Genomic DNA, 5,414 nt, shown 5'->3' on the forward strand with positions numbered 1-5,414 from the left:
GTTTTTGTCTTGTTTTCTCATAAGTCAATCATGAGTTTATTTTATTAATTAGATCTATGAGATTGATTATATTAATAATATTGTTGAGTTCTTGAGGTTTTAAACTTCACTTTTTGATAATGAAATTCTTTTTGAGTTCTTGAGGTGAGAGTTGTGAATGAGTGTTATTTTTGGTGGGTTTTGGTGTAGCATTTTCTGAAATTATGTTGGTTTTAAGGATCCAAAAGAGTTGCATGAATTTGAGAGAGAAAGTTCATCGCTTTTATAGGTATAGGATGGGGGAATCCCGCCACTCAGTGCGCCCTAACCAGTGGTGTGTATGGTATGGTTTATCGCCCTGCACCACTCACTGCGCATGATTTTCGAGGTCTCTACACCTCTGCCCTTCTTTCCGCAAGAGTTCCCTCAAATTGTACCTATGTTTAATACTTTATATTCACAAATAAAACATTCATTTTAACCTTGAGATATCACGCCTATCAAAATTATAACTCTTGAATTCATAATTCTAATTCAAGGAGTGAAGAGTAGAGTTCAAGAAAGTCCTTGAGTTAAATTCTGACTCCTTTGAGATTAACTATCGATTTGAGCTAAGTTTTATCAAGTATGGGATGGAGAAGAGTTGTACCCATTAGTTCTATATTTTCATTTATCCCTTGAGTTGCTCATGTCCATAACTCAGCATGAACTCCATAAACTAAGCATCTTAGAGAGGAGTAGTATCTTTTAGTTCTAAGTTCTTGAGTATTAAGTTCCTAACCCTTTTTGAAACTATATTTATTTCATAATTATGGATTACCATATATCATACGTGGAGATCCTTGAGTTTATTGGGCATGCCCATAATTTCACTTGGACCCTATGAGTCGAGTAGTTTAAGCCAATCCAACTACCCTCTTTGTTCGATAATTAAAACTACACAATAAGACTTCGTTATTTAAAATCATAGAATAATAAACCCAGTAGCCTTTTTCTGTGGCTTTATATATCAAAAGCAATTTTGAATGATACTACCTCTTCTTTTTCGGCAATCTATCCGGAATCAGTTTGTTTGGTTTGACTAAATTTCTAAACCCTTAAAGAAATGCAAAATACTAAAATTATCATTCTAAAAAAATGCTTCAAAAATTATAGGAAACTAATGGTTACAATTATTCTAAGTCACATGGACGGTGACTTTATCTTCATATTAAAGAAAGAAATGAACTTTTATTGTAGCTTATCAACCAAAAAAATATGTTGAGTCTTGAATAGATCCTTCGTGAATGGATCAACTTGTTGTTCGTAGTGACCATGTGTTGAGTTTGAACCAATCCTTAAAGAATCTTCTTTAAGCAAAAACTACATATACTAGGATGACAATGGAATCTCTATCAATTTTATATTCCCTCTGTTCTTGTTCCAATTTATCTGACTTACTTTCCATTTTTGTTAATCCTAATAAGAACGACACATTTCTATATTAAGTAACAAATTAACTATACAATGTTTATTTTACCTTTAATGAAATTAGCTATAGTCACACAAATTTATATCATTTGTTTGGACCACATGATTTTAAAATCTTACTTTCTTTCTTAAACTTCGTATAGAATAAAAATACCTCAGAATATTTTGCTTTGTATGAGGCATATAGAAGACGTGGTAGAAAACACTTGTATCATACTCATGTTTTACTTTGTCAAGTGCGTAAATTGGGTTCCATTTAAGAAAATGGCCCAAACTATCATTTCTCTCTCTTCCCTTATAAAGTTTTTTCCTTTTTCTTACTTTTTACATTAGAATATAGTTATTGTACTTTGTACACAAATCATTAAGGGAAGGATTTTTCACTTGATTTTGCATGCATAAAGTTAGAGGGAGGAAAAAATACTAGGGATAGTAGGGGAGACTTAATCGGAAACTAAGGGAGGGGTGGGGGAAATGATGTCGACATTTCACTAGTTTTACAAAATAGAGTTGTTGACTCCCTAATTGGAGACTCTACAACATATGTATCACTTTCCTAAACACCTCAGATCTCAAACTCAAACAACTCTTTCTACTCCCAACTTCCAATGGAGTATCAATTACACCACAAAACAAGATCAAACAGAAGTTTGATGATTATTCCATTGATGTGAAGGTGTAAAAAGATGAAATCATCTTTATTTATTTGTCAACTTTATTATGTTCTTCGTGCCTATATTTTATGGCAGAGAAAACCACGTCTTTCAAAATGATTTGATCAACTAGTTACATCATGTCATCTAAGAATCGATAAATCCGATCAATCCAATAGACCTTCAGAGTATCATATATGGAGCATCGATTACTTTATGGTAAGAAAAAACTTTAATTTCCAAAAAAGATAGTAGTGTTATATCCAAATCGATGATGTCACAGCCGGGGAGCACCCCTAGATGTAACCAACGTGGTCGCACTCGGAGAGGACTTAGAGTAGCCCTTAGCATTCGTCATAACATATCATAGGTCTAATTGCGGAAAAATTAATAATTTTTATATATTGAGGTATACGTAAACCTCTCACATATTATATATGGAGTTTAGTTAGACTCCTCACATACGAGCTTGCGTAGGCTTCTCGTTTAGTCAAAATAACCAATAAGTAAGAATTTAGTATAATAAAATTGTCTCACATTAATCCATCTAAAGAGAAGTAGGACATTCGGTCCTAGCCCTTATACAAATTCATATTTTCCACATAAGGCATAGTGAAAGGGTCCAAGCCATAGGAAAATATCCAATTTCTCTCGCAACATATCTAGTTTATCCTGGAACAACATTTCTCGAAGTAGCATTCCCATAAGTAGAGGATGAAACAAATGTCTTCAAGAATAGGAAAGATATAAATGTATTCAGACAATATCGATTCTACTAAGGTAGAACACGTGGCACCTTCCTAGGACTAGAGGACCTACCAAAACTTGAGGAGAAGTCCATGTCTTCTTGCAAAACAACCTTGAGACTGCAACGACCCAAACCTACATATGTGTAGAATCATAAAGAATATGGGTTAGTACAACCACTTGTAATAAGTATGGATATATGAACATAAACCATTTGAAATCATGCTTAAAAGGGCATTTTTTTTCAAAACCATTCTAAGTCACTTTCCAAAAGCTTTTATGCACAATTAAGAACATATATAGGCCAATACACATAACATTACTAAAGATAAGTCCATAGCGAACACAAGACCAATACCATAAAAAAGTTAAGTCAACATGGACATTATCAACATAAGGTCATATCAATATGCATGTGATCACATTAAGATCATATAAGCCTAACAACTCCAACATAGTGTCCTAGCAACAATTCATGTACAAGAGCATATAAGACCCTTACTCACAACACCTTCCCAAGCCTACAGGTGCAACGCTTATATGAAATCTCATAACCCTACATAATCAAGTAAACCAAACAAAGGATCATAAGCACTGTCAACAATTCATATACCTCCATATTATGCATATTATGCATCATATATGTCAATTTAGACTAATAGAATATTATCAATGAAACTAATATCATATAGGATCATTAACATATAAAGTCATATATGTAATTCATTGATATCATAAGTAGATAAGAGCAACCTTCTAAGACCTCCCTCAAGTCCAATTTATGCAATGTATAAGTAGAATCCCATACCCCTACCTACACTAAGTATAATCCCTCAAGTCACCCTAGTTACTATTCACTTCAATAATTTCATTTTACTTTAGGGAAAAATCATCTAAATCGATAATAGACCACGTGATCTAAACATAGAATCCAATGTCATCTAACCCTACACCGAAAGAAGGTGGTCTACTTGCCAAGGTAGGACCAAAACATGAACATAGAATTTTAGGTTGATCCACTAGCTAGTATTCCTATGGAGGCAACATAGTTAAGGAACTAGGAAATATGTCTTGAACCCTTTACATGATCATTATCAATTGGAGTCCTCATTTGATGAGAACATTTGGTGAATCTCCCTTCTATGTGGACTCACCACCTCTCACTGTCAAGTTCACTCGGTGTTAAGCTAGTTTTTGAAATGTCTCTAATTCTTAATCATCATAGATTAATATAGGACATAGGATATTAACCCCTTCATTTTTTTAGATAAACACATCATAATCATATCATAGTAAGACACACAAGTGATTCACATTCAACATTGTATTGTCATAACCTTAACATGATCTCACGATTCACATGTCAAGACATTTCATCATAATCATCATATCATCATATTATTTATATAATCACATAAAATAGTTCAATTGAACATCATAAATAAGTGTAAACCATCATCATTGAAGTAAAGAACTCAAGATCATAAAGGTCTTACCAATAAGCCTCAAAAACCTTCTTCAAGATCATACCCTCAATTCATCACAATTAACCAACGATCCACTCAACATAATCATAATATATTGAATTAAACAATAACTTAATCAATTCCAACAACCCTATTTATAGGTAGGGTTAAGGAAAAAGGTTCATCCATGAATTCTTCAAGAAATAGATACAATCCCAAAAATATATGACCTTAGACAGTCCATAAACAAAATAGAATATTTAAAACTAATCTAACAATCAAAAAATTAATCAATTCCCATCAATTCATAAGCAAGATCCAAGATTTGAGGAAATTGGGGAAATGACACGAAATACACGAAAATCATATTAATAAACATCAACTATTAAACAATATAACTTAATTAGCCATAGGTAATCCCAATTAATCATAATTAATCATCAATTTCAAGTATAGAAGAAAACTCATTCGTAGAGCAAAACCCTTGGAATTGGGTAATTTAGAAATCAACTTTGAATGTACCTCTTGGGAAAGGACTCCCAAGAACGAAAGAGTCCATGCCTTATGAAGACTTTATTCATAATTTGAGAAGAAAACTTGAGGGATTAGGTCTTATTCTTCAAGCTTCTTGATTCCTTCAATGGAGGTTGAATAGAAAGAGAAAGTAGAGAGAGGTGAGAGATTTTGAATTTTGATTTGGGGATTTGATTTGATTAATTTAATGTGAGGTAAAACTGATTTTAAATCAATGAATAACCCTCCCGTAAATTACCAAAATGACCCCTCACTTAAGTTAATTTTTTAGTGAAAAGTCAAACTTGAATTCTAATTTTAGATTTTTCATTAGGAGCAAGTCCACGTCGAGGAGCTGTTCCTGCAAGATTTCTGAAATAAATTTTTGAGACAGTAGAGTTCGCTATGTATGTGCAATGTGGACCAATATTTTTGGTCCATGGTGAGCCATGTTCACAATGCGGACTGGTTTCTTGGTAATACAATTTATTGCTGCCTTTGGCAACTTATTTGGCAAAGGGTGGGGTTTAAGGACCCCTAAGGCGGTCCTTAGGGGGTCGGACCTTGACTTTTTCACCCTATATGC

The 5,414-nt window shown here is 33.3% G+C and overlaps 1 long non-coding RNA gene across 1 annotated transcript; it reads right to left on the minus strand.

The window, feature by feature from the left end:
• Window positions 1-2,587: 2,587 nt before the first annotated feature.
• On the minus strand, window positions 2,588-5,010 carry LOC109121121 (uncharacterized). The gene is made up of 2 exons (XR_002028509.1): window positions 4,838-5,010; window positions 2,588-2,984 (listed from the first exon to the last, which is right to left on the minus strand). It is a non-coding gene; the product is annotated as an uncharacterized lncRNA (long non-coding RNA).
• Window positions 5,011-5,414: the final 404 nt, after the last annotated feature.

Source organism: Solanum lycopersicum, chromosome 9 (assembly GCF_036512215.1).
Source record: "Solanum lycopersicum chromosome 9, SLM_r2.1".
Classification (NCBI taxonomy): Eukaryota; Viridiplantae; Streptophyta; class Magnoliopsida; order Solanales; family Solanaceae; genus Solanum; species Solanum lycopersicum.